Source organism: Chinchilla lanigera, unplaced genomic scaffold (assembly GCF_000276665.1).
Source record: "Chinchilla lanigera isolate Chin_1 unplaced genomic scaffold, ChiLan1.0 scaffold00009, whole genome shotgun sequence".
NCBI lineage: Eukaryota > Metazoa > Chordata > Mammalia > Rodentia > Chinchillidae > Chinchilla > Chinchilla lanigera.
The window spans coordinates 17,496,478-17,513,810 of NW_004955410.1; the positions used below are offsets into that span (position 1 = coordinate 17,496,478).

The following is a 17,333-nucleotide window of genomic DNA, read 5'->3' on the forward strand; positions in this document are numbered from 1 at the left end:
GGACTCTAAATTTCAATGGTTCCTGAAAGATCATGCTAGGGATGCACATGAGCAAAGAAGGAAAGTCCGGGAGGTGGCACTGGAGCGCATCTCCCATCCAGCATGACGCATCTGTAGACTTGGAAACAGGACTCTTAGCTGTATTCAGAAACCAGGATTCCTCACAGGCTGCACAATGGAGCCTTCAGGTGACGCCATGCATGGTTCACGAGACAGCTATTCACCGAAAGTGGACTTCGTAATCCAACTTTCTCGACACTTCAAAGTACAAGATAACATCTTAACAGAATGAAATGGATGACTATTCTGGGTTTGGGTATGCCTTCATCTCTTCAGAAACAATTTTGAGGATACCAAGAAGTGACCAGTGAAAAATCACTGTTCTGCCAGCCCCAGTGGACTAAATCAGAGGTTGCCCATGATTCTCTTTGGTTTGAGGTGTTTTCAAAGAAATTCAATTAGTGGTAATGATTTAAAGCTCAACTTCAAAATATCATTCCAAATTAAAGACATTCAAATTTATGGCTTCTCCAGGAAAAAAAAAAAAAAAGCACATTACCCAACAATACTGCTTCACTTTGCAGTTTGAAAAATGGGTTAGCCATCGGCCTGTTATAGTCTGTCTCTTTGGCCAGGAGCTGGGTTTTCCTATTTGCCACAGTGCTGACTTTGCACCCCTCCAACCTCTAGGATCACTAAACTCACTCTGTTAAACTTCACTCTGCACTAAACTCACTCTGCTCACTTATCTGCTTCGCATATGAGCATCTTACCGTAATTTCCCTAACACATAGCTAAAAATTCATTAGTATGCATGGGTCCACATGAAGAAGTGCACACAGTGTCCACACATGTTGTCTCTCCTCCTTTCTCACACACACATATCACCTCTAATCATTAACTAATAATGTGAAAATCACTGACATTTGTGCCATAGATACTCAAATACTCACTCTCAGCCCATAGCAAATAGTGGCAAAGCGAGCAGGTACTCAAATTAGTCTGGTTTCAAATCTTGCCATTGTCACTTAGTGACTAGGAGATGAGATAAGCCACCTGACCTGGCTGAGTTTCACTTCCCTGTCAGACGGGGTGATACAGCCCCCTGCCTTATCACAAGATTAAAAGAAGCACTATGTGTAGAGTACAGAGTAAATCTTTTATAATGTTAGATATTAGGCTTGTTATGTCCTTCGCAACACAACCATTAGGCATTATAGCTAGAACATGTAGATTCCCCAGAAATAAAAAGAGTGATGAAGACTTTGGAGACTGAATCTTAGCTTTGCCACTTTCTAGCTAAAGGACCTCTATGTTTTTCCACTTCTCCTGCAACCTGAGGACTTCAGACCTTCTTCATCAGGTTTGTGGGACAACTGAGTGAGGTGACAGAGGTGAGAACTTACAATGGTAACTGGCCTTCTGGTAAGTACTCAGAAAATGTTTGTTACTACTATTCTTGGTCCAAACAATTCCTTATACTGAAGCTAAACTAAGACACGAGGAAGAAAAGTGATTTATGATAGAAACATCACCTGGCCATCACCCTGTTACTTCACTATTTTTTGTATTTCAACTGGTTCACAATTTCTCTTCATATTTGTCACCTACATATTAAGAGAAAATTTAAACAGAAAGAACAATCTGGAAGAGAAGACTATCCTGACAGAAGGGCAAAGTAGTGTGGCCTGATATTAAAGGACAGATGTTCAGTAAGGAGTCCTATAACCTCTGCCGAGGTTCCTACCCCCAACTCACCTAGCTGTGTGAACACGGACAGATTCTGCAACCTCTCTGGGCTCTTGTTCAATGTAAAGACTAAGCAACTTTGCCGGTAGCTCTAAAATGTGATGCTGGTTGTAAACACCCACTTACTGATGAACACTGACGAGAACAATGGCAGAGAATTCTGAGGGCATGAAGTTCTGAGACGGTCTAGTAAAAGAAGTATAGAGCTCCCCGTGCCTCAGTAATAACGGAGGTTGATACTGCATCTTAGGAGAGGACAGTAACTGGCATGCAAAAGGACAACTCTCACTCATCATAAAAAAGTAAAATCAGGTATAAATACTATATTTAAAAAGGGAGTATGCCTAATGCCCATTAGAAAGATGTGAATGCAATACAGTTGACATTTAAAACCACTTGATGCTTTAAAAGGTGTTTCAAGTCTCCTTTAAACTCGATTACACGGACCACCTACTTTCCACTTGATGTGGGAAAGTAAGATGTTACCATATTAATAAAACAAGAAGCAAAATCAAAAGACAGAAGGTTATTTTCCTAATTTTAAAAGCACCATTAATTGGAAAATACAGAGACCAAATACACAGTGTGTTGATTCATCCCTCTAAATTTTAAAGCCCAAACTTAATCTAATGGCACTTCAGCAGTAGTGGGGACTAAATGATCCTCATCTTCACAGTCTAATTGCCCTGGGAGGAAACTGGTCCCTCCATCTGGAAAAGGGTAAGAACAAGGAAAAGAAAGCCTAATGTATGAACAATCCAAACCTAATCAGTTTTGCTTTCTGCATTGGCTTCAAATCAGATCTTCCTACCCCTACTGGTCCAGTAGATGGAAAGCAGCACGACACAATTTTTTTGGAAACGAATTCTGTACAGTGAGCCCAAACATACAGCGCTTCATATCCAACTGGCAGAGACAAAAGTGAACAAGCTGCAGCTATTTGAGAAACAGAGCTAATAAATTGAAATGAAGTTCCCATATCAAAATACTGATCCAAATCCACATCTCAAAAATTGCTCTGTTCAAAACATTCCCTAATGATGACCTCTGTGGACATAGAAGACACCTCCTCTACTGAAACTGCTTTACCTCCTCTCTTTGCTTTACTATGGTTGTTCTTTAAACCCTGCAAAAGTTCTGAAAATAAAAAGTAGTTCTCTGTCTGGTAATTCTGAAATTTCTTTCAACTAATAGAGAACAGGTATCTGGGAAGGAATGGGCAATATTTGTTATTATTCCTAGCTGAGGACAAGTTGGAGGAGCCCACCCTTCCTGGTGTTCTCAGTCCAGCATGAAGAAGTTCCAAAGAATGCTGTGACAGATGGGCCTACAGAATGTCCAGACCCCAAGCATGCTCTGTCCTCGCTACCGAAGACCGGTACCTCCCACCGGAAGAACATGCTAAAGGGCTCCCCTCTACACCACATCCCCCACCTCGCCAGCATTCCAGAGTGCTACCTCTGGTAGGCAATCTGTGTAGATCTCTAATCATTTAAAAAAAACTGGTGAACATGTTCTTTGAAATTCAGTACAATAAAGAAAACAGGACATAAACAATAGACTACCAGATAAAGGTAATAGACTTAGTAGCTAAAGACATCTTGCTTAAAAGTAATACATGATAAATGTGATCTCCATTTCTCCTTTTCATTAAACCACAAGCACAGAACATCAGTCTAACGGTTTATATTAATTACTTTATGGACTGGACCATACTCATATGCAAAGCAAAATTAAAACAATATTGTATTGCCACAGAGGACTGCCAAGTATTAAAATGTCTGTTATCACTTTGAAATAATATGAACCAAAAACTAGTTTTTAAGATTTGTAAATGGTACTCACTAAGACCGATAGCCAAATAAATATTTTTATGAGAAAAACAACCATTTTCTCCAGCACTATTTTAAAAACAATAAAATAAATAATCAGCGATGCAAATAGTTTCCTAAATGAATTCACTGCTGGGGTCTTCCAAACCAGAGCAGTACAGTTCTAATTTTAGAATTCATCTCACATGCAGTAGTATGATCTGGTGGTCTGGTCAAGTCTTCAAATAATCTCAGAAGTAAGAGATATGGTATATGGCCCTCAGAAATACAGGACCATTGCTAGGATAACTGAACTTCCAAATCTGCACACCACTCTTACAAGCCTCGCAAAACTCTACTATTACTGAATATCTTCAAATATTTGTGCATTATCTATTTTAATACGTACCCCTTCAAGGGGTCTTCAAATTTCAATTTGATGACCCTTTACTGGTTTAAAAATTCTAATGTCTTCCAAGTTATTAAACCCTCACTTTTAATTCATAATTTCACACACTTTTCTTTCCAGGCTGTATGTGAACAGAGCCTATAATTTGCATGGCCTTAAATTGACTGTTTTAGCATCGAAATGACATGCCATAAAGGTGAAGCAAGCCTAAAATGGCTGGAATACACCTGCAGTGTGCTGACGTCACTCTTACTGAAAGAAGCCATGGTTGAGATCAAGTGAGACCTTATTAGTCACATGGATCCTTGCTCAAAAGGACCCCATCGATAGACAATCAAAGCTGAAAATATGTTCTGGATACCAAAGCTTGAAAAATTTGACAAAAAAAAAAAAAAAAAAAAAAACACAAAGCCAGCCAGCTAGGGCCAAAATAGCACCTGTCAGTAACGCCAATAAAACTTTACAGGCTGCCAAAATAACAAAGATAGAGTAATTACAAAGGAAACTTTTCAATTTTCCTGACAATAAACACCTTCTTAAGAATAATCTGTCACCTGGCCTCAGTTGTTACGGCTATTAGTACTAGCTGGAGTGAACTGTAGGAAGGCATTTTATTTAAACCTACTATTAAATACTATTTTGGAGAAAAATATTTATAATTTATATCCCCAAATAAACTTAAGGGATGTGCTTTACAAATGCCTTATAATTTGATGTATATCATTGTAGTTTCCATGAGAAATCACCACTCTTAAAAAATAATTTTATCCAAAGTATTTTACCCCTGTTGAGAACTTTTAATTTAACTTCAGTAGACCAGGAATTGCCCACTCAGTCTGGATGTGTAATTCCAGCGCTTGGGAGGCTCAGGCAGGAGGACAACAAATACAATGCCACCCTTGAGAACTTTGCTAAGTGGAGATACATGAGACAGCCAGTAAAGACTGGCCACAGCTTTTAGTCAGCTAAGACTGTTTATCTTTTTTTTTTTTTTCCAATTTTAGGGTTCAAACCCTAGACCTTGGACTCTGTTATTTCTGAATAATAACTACTAAGAGCTATGATGCAAGAATCACACCAGGATAATGAACCACAAGTCTTTACTGATAGGGCTACCCTTCACCTAAAACACAAAAACAAGCCAAATGCTGATAAAAGAAACCAAACAAGAAACACTTGGATAGACGTAACCATGATCATGAAATCAACAATCATATAAGCCATATAAGCCAGGTGTACTGGTGCATGCTAGTAATTCTAGCACTCAGGAGTGTGAGGCAAAAGGATCACCGTGAGTTCAAGTCCACCCTGAACTACACAGTGAAATCCTCTGTGTATGTGTGTTTGTGTGTGTGTGTCTAAGGGGGGGGGCAGAGACAGAGACAGAGATAGAGGCAGAATATAAGCTACACATATAAGGAATTAGCTTTGCTTTACAACCATTGTAGGAATCAGAATGTAAATAATCAGTGAATATATAGACATCTCCATAGTTAAAGGATATAACCCCCCAGAAAGCTCCTATTGGAATATAGATTTTTAAAATTAAATTAACATTTGGTAAGTAATTGTCATGATTTCTTTGACACATTAATTTCTTTTTTCTATACAAACACACCTATAATTTTTTATTGGCATCCCCTTGGGAGGCACAAATCACGTGTGAACAAGGTCAGATCGCACACACACACATTACACTCAGTGAGGTAGAGATGCTACTCTTGTCACAATCTTTAGCGTGAATCATGTTTCTACATGGTTGTAATTATATTCGACTTACTTTATATGGTCCAGTGAAATACAATGATTAGAATAGCTGAAAATACACAATCAGGTATTATTCCACTATTCATTAATTATATGCGCTTGTCAATTAAGAAACATTCTTAATTTTAACTTATTGATAGTAATTCTAAGAGCTTCCTAAATACACAGGAAACTATCCTTACACTTTTACTGAACTTTAGAGATTTCTTGAAATACCTTCCCAGATACCAGCTCAAAGGGTTCTTTTTCTCTTTTTTTCAGCTTTTGTTTTTCTTCAGTACATGCTTGCAGTAAAATGATTACATTCCCCGTGTGGCCTCTGTACATGTATATAACGCATCTTAATTCTTTTTTTTCCCCCTTTCCATGCTCTCTCTCTCCACTGCCTCTATCTCTTGATCCTTTTCCCTTTTGAAAAAGATCTACCCTTCTATCTCCTGTTATCATTTATTACGCTGTACATTTGTATTTTGAGTTTCTCATATAAGAGAAACCACGAGATATTTAAGTTTGCGTGTCTGATCTATTTCACTTAATATTATGGTCTGAGGGTACATCCATTTTCCTACAAATGACTTAAGTTTATCTTTCTTTATGGAAGAGTAGTACTGTGTTATGTTTAAATACTGTATTTTCCTCATCCATTCATCTGTTGATGGATATATATGGTACTTTCAAAATTCAGCTATTTGGATTGTACTGCTATACACATGGGTATGCATGTATCACTGTAGTATGATGTTATTAACTCTTTTAATTTTTCTTTGAGACAAGGTCTCACTATGTATAGTTCAGGCTGGCCTCACACTTATGGAAATCCTCCTGCCTCAGCCTCCTAATAGAGGATCCCTGTTACAACACCTGCAAGCCTCCCCTTGAGGATGCATTTCAGAACCAGCCACATAATAAAATCATTCTGATCTTTTGGGAACAAAGCCCTGTCTAATGGGAACCAAGACATCTAACCTGGCACTAACTTGGTTTTAAAGCAGGAGTGTTGTGGCACCATTCCAATATATTTTTTACTTTGACTTTCAAACTGAAAATAAGAAATTAGATTACCACACTGAACATGCAATGAAGAGAATAACTCGGTAGCAGTGGTGTACAGGTGTTATCAGAAATGGAAAATCACATCGCAGAGGCAATAATATTTGAACATTACAAATCTTTTTACTTCTACCTTGGGCAAAGCACTTTATGGAAACATCAAAATATATTTCAAATCATACTAACTCTTTCACAATGCACATTTTATGTTATTCATAGTATACAGAGGAACTAACTGGAAAATAACTTCTGCATTTGATTTGATTTCCATATAAATTTGACTCAAATAAATCTTAGTTATGCATCTGTGAGATTTTAAGTTTTAAGATATGATTATAAGGACTGCATAAATGGATTTCTCTTTTTAAATGCATTGATACATCCAAACGTGGATGTGTTCTTTTTAACTGCCTTCTTTTAAACTGTCAAAATTATATTTACTTCTATGTCAACCTGAAATACCTATTTAAATTTAACCTTCCCAATCTCTTATACATTAGCCCATTTGATTGAAAAGGTATTATAAAGCCTGTAACAGATCACAGATTAACTACAGAATAATCATTTTTCTATTATTTAATGCTCAAACAGGATGGTAGACAGCAACAACAACCAGCTGTGTCATTTACCAGCACAATGCAATGTAGGAGACCTGTACGTTGAGTCGATTTATTTTTTAGATTTCTCTTCATTTTGTTTCCTGAATTGTAACCCAATTCTTCAGAGCAGAGCTCTGCCAACACGTTTTCTATAATTCTGGGTTTAAGGTGGCTATTACATACATCAAATACTATAGTCAGCTGATAGATTCAGTAGCTCATATTAGCACTTACATGCACAAAGAAGATTTATACAACCCTCTTTGTAATTGATAGTTCCAAGAAACTAGAAAAAATGTGAAGATGAAAGAGTACTCCTCTCCCCTTCCAACTGTGCAAATAGAAAAGATGAGCTTTGGAAAACACATGGATACCACCTGCAAAACAATTGCATGATCACAGCATAATAGGCCTGGTTTGCATTCTCCTCCTCGTCCCTTTGAAGTAAACAGGAGCTTTGTAAATTGAGGGTGTGCAGAGGGATAAAAGTTTAGCCAGATAAAGCCTGATTCTCCTCTTCTACGGCAAGGCATCATAAATTCTTCCCCAGTGACTATTTCTTTGAATTATTACAGTAGATTCCACTGACATAAAATTTACAATGTATATTCGTTGTTTTGTATTTATTTTAAATACGGTTAAGAAGTGTGCCTACATGCTAGAATACATTTACAGGAAAGTACATTAGGTCACACCGGATTTTTTTCTACTTTCTCTTTCCCAATACTATAACATCTGACTTCATCCTGAGAAATTTCCAGAATGACTCAAAGATATAGGTATACATATAGGTACAGGTATAGATATAGGTGATATAATGATATAGATGATATGGATATCAACACAGATACAGATCTGATTTAATTTTGCTAATTCACAGATTTTGACTTATTTTGACTTGTGAAACTTTATTCCCACCACTAGCGACTGCAAACCTCTATATTCAAACACTGCTTCCATTCTCTTTGAAAGACAGAAAATACTCATTCTTGCAGTGAAATTAATACCTGGTTTCTATCCAACCGAATAGGCACTCCCTTTGTCCCGGAGTAAGTCACACAAATCTTGAATGGTGAATCAATGTGAGGTAAGCATAAATGCGTTGAAAAGGAGGTACCACGGAGGATTAGCTTCCAGTTCTGCTGCTATGTGGGCAAACTGTTTCCCAGTAATACCCTTGGTTGTGGCACACAACTTCAGCAGACAGTGCAGCACAGGTGTTAGGAGTGGTCTCTAGCCAGGCCCATAACAGGATGACAAGGGTCCTGGATTTAACTACCGTACCCTGCACCTCAATTTGATCACCAGAAAAGAAAGTGATAATAAGAGTTCCTACCAAACTGGGTTGTGTGGAAATTGGATCTCTGCAGGTATATGTAAAGTACTTAGAAAAGGACCCAACGGGCAGTAAACGTCATGTTAAAAATTACCTTTTATTATCCAATAGATACAAAGATATTGGGTGGATAATCTGTGTTTATATAACTTCTAAGATTTCATAAATTTGGATTTCTAGTTCCAGAACATGCTTCCTTTTCTGGATGAGGGTTTTTTCAACTATTTCAACTTATGTTTATCTCTTAAAGAATAAAAGAAAATTTCAGAACTTAGTGGTTGTAACATTTCTCTGCAGTCAGGGAGTACACTTTGATGTTAATATAATAGTAATAGTGTTAATAAGTTTTACTGCTCTGGCTTGCTTTATGAATATATTGCATCCTTATTATTCCAAGCCCCTTTGGAAGAGGAGGAAATGAAAGTATTAGGAGATTAAGTGAACTGCCATGGTCACTCAGCTAGGCAGTAGCGTCTGGGGCCGTGGAGCCTAACATATAAAGCCTACACTACAGCTGCTATATTATTAACTTCTTGCGCTGATGTGTCTTCACCACTTCCAGCATGTATCTCTCCTCTGTTCACCAACTTACAAGCATGCTTTCTAAAAGCAGGAATCACATTTCTTGACATATTCTTACTGTCTAAGAACTATATATTTATTTATCTTACCTTGACCTCACAACTATGAGAGTAATCCATGCAACTTCCAAAACAGGATGCATCTCAAAACTATGGCTTAAAATGTTCTCTAAAATCATTTTTTGTTCAATTGAGAGCCATGAATAGAACAGTTAAAGGAAATATTTGGAGCACTGTGCTCAGACAACCTACCACACAAGCTAGAGAAAGAGCAGAGTCTCCCACAAGTTTGTGAGTATGTGCTGCTATGTCTGTAGTTCTTCTTCCTTTTGAGTGGGTAGTGGGGCAGGATGGAAAGGAGGTTGATCTGTAATGAATGACACTTTGATCCGGGGGATACATGCTCTCAGCATGTGGTAGCAAGAAGGATATCACAAACTCAATGCTACATCAAATATAATCTTAAATTCTCTCCAACCATACCACTGACATCACCATTCTGAATCCTTTTTACTACTACTAATAAAATTATCTGGCCTCAGAACAGTAAATATATTAAATAGATGATAATATTGCCTGACTTCTACAGAGTTAAAGGAGTTATTCAGTATGACAAAAATCTCGATTAAAAAAACTTTATTTATTTATTTATTTATTTTGGGGGGTACCAGGAATCGAACTCAGGACCTCACACTTGCCACTTGCCAGGCAGGCACTGTGCCACTGACCTAAATCCCTGGCCCCTCCTTTACTAATTAAGTCTACCTACTTTCACTTTTTGATCTCAAAGCTCAATCACAAAACGTTAAGTTGTAAGACTATGAGTTCAAGCTAGTCATGTTGGACTCTAAAGTTCACAGATTGCTCTCTAAGCTTAAGGTGTGTTTAAGATATTTCTCTTCAAAGCTTAACCATTTTTGGATGCTAGTCATTCCATTCTGGGTGAAGAAAATGAAACTACTTTTCTTAAATTTAGCATGTAGAATCCAATTGTCAGAATTTCAGTTCTACATTGTTTTCTTGTGGTTGCTGAGTTTTCTTGAACACTGATTCATAAAAATCAGTTGAGCTGGGGATGGTAACTCACAGTTTTCCTCCCAGCACTCTGGAATGCTGAGGCAGGAGTTCAAAACTCCCAGTTAGCCTAGGTAACTTAGTAAGATCTTGCCTCAAAACAAGAAAAGAGAAAGAGGAAAACAGAGAGAAGAAAAGAAGGGCTGGAGAAGTAGCTCATTGTGAAAGCTCTGGGTTCAATTCCTAGTACTATAAAAAAAAGAGGGGGCTGGGGATTCAGCTCAGTGGCACAGTGCCTGCCTGGCAAGCGCAAGGTCATGAGTTGATTCCCGGTACTGGAAGAAAAACAAAAAAACTTTAAAAAATGAATACACTAATACATAATGCTTGAGAAATAGTTTGGGTCAAAAACATCTTGTCTTATAGAACCTCAGCCACTGCTTTATAATTGATTCACTGGAGGAGTATCTATTTTGTAAAGGTGATCCTGGTCATTCACAATTTAAGCAGCCAATTACTTTTCAATGAGTTTGAAGAGAGACACATCTAAACCCAAATACTACTTCACTGCAAGTAGTGTTACACCAAGGACCCTGTGGATTCATTTTTATTATATAAATAGAGATGATCATAAAATTAGCACCCTTCTAATGCCGTTCTCTTCTTGATTATTGCTATTTAACTAGTGAAATTTTTTCTTCAGGCTGAGTGAACACTATAATTATTATTGCTTTGCATTGTAAAGGTTGCATCTTAATTGAAAAATCAACACTTTTTTCTCTTTCAATGAATACATCAACTTCAAAATCAACAAAAACACTAAAGATGCAAGCAGTTTTGCCAGACTCACAAATTAATGTGTCCTTGAGCAACCAGAATTCATAACCCATAATTTAAAACATAAGAGGCTAACTGATCCCATAAATGGGTCTGTATTACAAGCATGAGAATTTTTCTAGTTAAAGTTTTTATGGTCAAAGTGTCAGTAGGTTTGAGCAAACAACACTTGAGAGTTTCTTTTGTCAGTATCACTATGGATATGCACAAAACTACTTAGTGTGATCCTCAGAAAAAAGCCAAGTTGTTCTTTATACTAAGTGTGGATACAGAATATAGGTTGGGATGTGTATAATCTGTGGACATGGAAACAAACAAAATAAGACATAGTATAGAAAGGAAAAGTGGTCAGGTATAGCACTTGTGGTACAAATACATTATATGCTGTATGGATATCTATACTTATTGTAACAAAAGGCTACACAGAGCTTCCTATGTGCCAAATATATAATTCAGAAAAATATACACAATGTTATACAAAAATAGAGAGATATACTGTTTTAGTACTCAAGCACCTAAGGGAAATATTATTCATTCCTTTTTATGAGAAGGAAACTGAGGCACACTGATCTTCAGTTACTTGCACAAGGTTACACAACTGATAAATGCAAAGATTTGAACTCAAATGATCACTGTCCTGCTCTTATACAGTATGCTTGCTGTACTCAGTCCCCTCAAAAAATCTCATCACGCTTTTCTTAAAGGACTTCTGTGTCTTCATCATCAAAATTATAAATACCATAAAAAGATTTTGAAAACGTAGTCAGACAAAATGTGATGACAAATGTGACATTCAATTAATTTCAGCAAATATTAGCAAACGTTTCCAGCCTAATTGTGCATTGCCCAAAGATAAACAGTGTCCAAACTAAAATTTAAAAATGATCTTTTGGGAGCATCATTATTTTGTTAAGCAAACATTCAGGATTCCTGAAGCTGAGACCTAGGTATACAAAGGGACTTCATCACATTTCTACAATTCAAAGCCCAAGGATGAAGATTTCCACAGAGTAATAAGGAACTTAGGGTGTTGTCTACTCCATTCTTATTTTCTATATATGTATCATTTGGGTACTATGTTATAAATTATAAGAATCTTATAAATAACACATATAAGTTTTTCATGTTTCCCTTTATTGTGTTATTCAAGCATATAAAATGATGCATTTATATATAAATGCAGAAAAATATTACATATATATATATATATCACTTGTATGGTCACTGAAATTCAGTGAATGACAAGTTAGTAAAAGAACACAGGGGGAAATGTTAAGGATGAGTTCGGGGTCCAGCGTGAACCACCTATGGGATCACAGGAGCCCCACTAAACAGGTATGAGCCGTGTTGTCTCTGCCCACGTGCCTAGGTTATTTTGACAAATAAATCGACTGTGGGATGTGAAAATATCCTACAAACGCTACACTGTGAATCAAGTAACAGAGAAGAGAATTACTGCTAGCAGTGTACTAGGTTCACTCTCTAGGACCAAGTACAATGACGGGAAATCTGAATATTTATTGGCTTAACTGATTTTTCATCACAAAGAAGCCACAGGAGGAATGTAACTAAAAGTATAAGCTGCATTTTGTCAAAATAAAGATGTTAAATCTTACTTAACAAAGCTCTTATCCTCTTAACTATGTTATAACATGAAATGAAAGCACATTGCAAACATTTTATAATCACAATATGCATGTTCATTTTATTAGGCTTACTGTTATTCGAAATTTTACATTAGGGCTCTAGAAGGTGCTTTAATACTGAACTTTAAATATATATATATATACATATATATACATTAGTGTTACTGATGATTAGAATTTGATCAAAAAATAGGAAATTAAGAATGCAATATTTTATTTAATATTGAGATGGAGCCATTTGTATTTATGGTTCTGCTTAAATGTACATTACACACACATAAATTCATATGCTCACCTCTAAATGTACACAAGAGGATAGGTCCATACATCTCATCACACAGTATCCAATCCTTCTAAAGCTGCCATTTAAAAGCCAAGGCCCTAAATTTCCACTTCGATCAATGGGATAGCTTTATCACAAGATGCAATGACTGAAGGTTATTGATTAGCTGATGACCTTCTAATGTACCAGCCTTTAATCTACAACAAAACCGTGAATGAAAGTTAAGCTTTCAAAAAGAAAATAGAGTTTTATTCTCCTGGAAGAAAATAAGAACAGAGAGAAACTTAGAAAGGCAAAAACATCCAGAAAAGCAGAGCAATGCCATCCAGTTACTTGGCTTTCCCTGCAGACCCGTGAGTTGAGACAAGTGTGTCACCTGACTGGCTGGCCCCAGTGCCAAGGACCGGAGGGTGGAATCAGATCAACATAATAAGCCCGTTGTGTCTATGAGGATAGAGAAAAACAACCTCAAACAGTGGCAAAAGTTCACCTCACAGCATGACCACCATTTCAAAAGAAAAGCTAATGCTAGGGAGAGGTTTACTTCAATACCATCCATACATCTTGCTAGGAATGAGTCATTTTTAACCCAGTCTTGGGCCTTGATAGTGTTTGACAGGGCATTTGCTGGCAACTCTGCAGCCAGAGGATTTTTTAAGAAGAGCATCTTTTCCTTTAGGACTAAATGTCAGTGCTGAAAAGTTCAGGGCAAAAAGTAGAAAAGTAGAGATACATATTTCTAATCAAAATGTGTCCATAATTTTGTATGGGTTTATAGATCTTGATTGTAATTAATGAGAAAAACTTATATAACAGTGAACTACAAAATATATGTAGACACACTAAAATTGATGAAGCAGATAAACAAATGCCTGGCACAAGAATTACTGAACAGGACTTAAGAAAGTAAGATCGATTAACTTTGTTGAAGATAACAGTATGTAATGTAGCAACAATTGTTAATTCCTATCAGTTTGTTCTGAGGTCATGTATCATTTTTGTTGTTTTTGTGTTGTTTTGATTTTGTCTTCCTTGTTGTTTTGTTAGTTTTTTTATCTTTAAAATTAACAAAAAATTACTGAACTGAATTCTTCCTTTCACCAACCAGATAGGTTCCAGGGCTCATGAGGCAGCAAAGTTTAAAAATATCTTTTTTTACCTTTATTCTCCCTCACCCATGACCCTACTGCTGGTACTGGGGGCTGAACCCAGGGACTTTGTGCTAAGATGCATGCACACCCTTTTCATTCTTTTATTTAGGATAGGCTCTCACTAAATCCCTAAACTGCCAACAGTAGGCTTGAACTTGCCTCCTGCTTCAGCCTCCTAGAATGCTGGAGTTACAATGACAGACCCTGCACCTTGCTAAAAATACCTTGCAGTAGGTACTTTTAGACAAGAAAATGAGTGGAAAATGTTCATCTTTCCCCAGCATTGCAGAAAATTCAATAGAGAAAAAGTCATTAATAAGTAAAAGTGTCTTCATTCATATTTTTTAATTTTGCTACATTCCAGACACACAACTAAGGGCACACAATCTTTTCTTTTAAAACCAGAGAAAATCGAAAAACATTTTTTAGATTTCAGTGTTTCATCTTTAAGTTAGAAATGTTGAGGCCTGAAGAAGGAGCTCCGTGGTACAGTGTTAATGCTCTGCATTTGATCTGCAGCAAGAAATGTTTATATTATTATTTATACTATTTCTTCAGAGTGCAGCTTGGAACTTCCATTAATTCTTGCTACTATGTTGCCAATTCCATGAATGCACCCAACATCACTAGCACTGTTTCTAATACCTCTGTGGCTGCTGCTGCTGCTGCTGCCTCCATTGCCCAAATAGTTCTCCCCAGTGAGTACAACAAGCCGTGCCTGTAACACTCCAGACATCAAAGCCTCTGCATAAACAACATACAAATGCACAGTGTCGTCATAAACCTCTCTAAAATTTTGAATAAATTCTGTAAGAGAAAATTTTCAAGGCAGAGAAATGCAAGCACTGTAGCCCAGATCACAATTGGAAGAGTTACCAAATATCAAGTCCTCCTGTTTTCTTTCCCACAGCTCTTAGCCCAAATGAGTTCATAGAACATCTTCCTTAGGACAAATCCTCATTAAAAAGCTCTCTTTGGTCTCTCTTAATCTATGATACCTTGATGAGAAGAATTCTCAAGTACTATCAATGTTCCATAGGAAGGGCCATTTCTCCCTCTCTCTCCCTCCCTCCCTCCCTCCTTCCCTACTTCCCTCCTTCCTTTCCTTCCTTCCTTCCTTCCTTCCTTCCTTCCTTCCTTCCTTCCTTCCGTCGTTCCTTCCTTCCTTCCTTCCTTCCTTCCTTCCTTCCTTCCTTCCTTCCTTCCTTCTTGTTTTTCTTTTTGTTATGCTGAGGATAGATGAGGATGGAACCCAGGGCCTCACAAGTATCACATGAACAGTCTACCACCAAGTTTCACCCCAACTTCAACCATGTAATTTTTGTTTTCCTTCTTGTTTTTTCAGAGCAGAACAGTTTGGAAAGTTTACAAGAGAGGTCCAAGTACTGGATGTCAGGGAAAGAAGATCTCACAGGCTGAGCAGCTGTGAGCTGGCGATCTAGCTGTGTGATTTCAGTCAGCATATGCCGTAGTAATTTGATTTTTTTATACCCTGGGTTTCTCTTTATATAAAATGAGATGAGAATAATCCCAAGGTATTTCATAGTATTTGTGCTACATAGAGATTACTGAGAAATGTATTGTGAGATAGGAGTATCAAATATTTATCAGATAGTCCTAATCTGATAACTCAGGTTTAGCACTAGCATTACCTAAGGGCAAACAGCTTATCATTATCTCTCAAAGAAAAAGAAAATATGGGAAAGTAAAAACAGATATTTGCATCAGATTTCAAGCAACCCGCTTCTTCTGTGCATGAATGTTAAAAAAATTTATAAGTGGTCAAGTAGCTATACATCCAATTCAATATCCAGTGAATATCTACATGTTAATCAGACTTAAAAATGAGTAAGAAGTGATCCACTCTCTCCAAGATGATCTAAACAGGAGTAAACTGGGATGTACAGAAAGCGTTTATTGGCAGATAGAAATCCCTGATTCGGACTGACATCAGTTCTGAATGCTAAGAAACAAATATGACCTCAATGAGTAGGCCAATAATCTGTGTATCATAATAATTAAACTACAGTACATAGGGCTGGGAGTGCAGCTCAATGGTAGACTGCTTGTCTAGCATGCACCGAGGCCTCGGATAGAACCTGACAACACACACACACACACACACACACACACACACACAAGTAAACAACAACAAACTGTAGCACATAACTTTTTTTTTTTCTTGGTACCGGGAATTGAACTGTGGACCTTGCACTTGCCAGGCAGGCACTTATGCTACTGAGCTATATCCCCAGCCAGCACATAACTTTTAAAAAGACCTAAGATTTTCTGCTTACTCTCTCATTGCAGAAACTGTAGTATAGGCCAAAGAAGTATGATCATAGACATGGATACTCATCCACATTCTGTGTCAGAATGCAGTTGATGGAAATAAATACGACTTTTTAAAATTATAGCTCGTGCAAGGCTCTGGGTCTTTTGCCAGCACCAAAAAAATAGATAAACAAATAAATATGGATACAAAATTCCCCTGTAACATGAAATGAAGAAAGCATCACAATTCAAATCTTTTCTACAAGATCTCAGAATCACTCCTAGCAGAACTGTAAAGCCAGCAACTAGGAGAAACTATGGAACAAATCTCAGAATAGATCAACATTGCATCTACAGCAAAAAAATAAAAAAAAATTTCTTTGCTAAGCCCTAGATTTGAGTAGTATTCCAAAGCTTCCATAAAATCCCAGTGCACACACAAAAACAAACAAACAAAAGCACTGTGCAGAAATATTTCCCTTATTTAAAGCTTTATTAGACCTTGTATAAACAGGATTTTTAATCTAGCCATTCCTGATAGATTGTCAATAATTGAGTTCTTGAGTGAAGATCTCCCTTAGCTACTGTCAAATGCAGGTAGCCTCTGTTAGGGTATAATTCATTAGATTTAAAAAACCAACAACACCAAACCAATATTTTTACTTAGTGAGACACAGCACAAATTCTCATTACAAGAAAATTCAATAACAGACAAAAGCAAATATGCATTGTGAATCTTAAGTAGTTGTTTATTGTTGCAAAAGGAAAAATAAAAAAATAACACTGCAGATAAAGACCCATAACAAACACAAAGCATACAGCTAAA

The 17,333-nt window shown here is 37.0% G+C and overlaps 1 protein-coding gene across 5 annotated transcripts in view; it reads right to left on the bottom strand.

Moving 5' to 3' along the window:
• Nucleotides 1-17,333, bottom strand: part of Etv1 (ets variant 1) — a 90,361-nt gene that overhangs the window by 50,982 nt on the left and 22,046 nt on the right. The window contains exon 1 of one of the 5 annotated variants that reach the window (XM_013510663.1): nucleotides 1,759-1,866. The exons of the other annotated variants lie outside the window; for them this stretch is intronic. The gene's annotated coding sequence lies outside the window, so the exon portion shown is untranslated. Of the gene's footprint in view, nucleotides 1-1,758; nucleotides 1,867-17,333 lie in introns of those variants that run through there. 5 annotated transcript variants of the gene reach the window in all.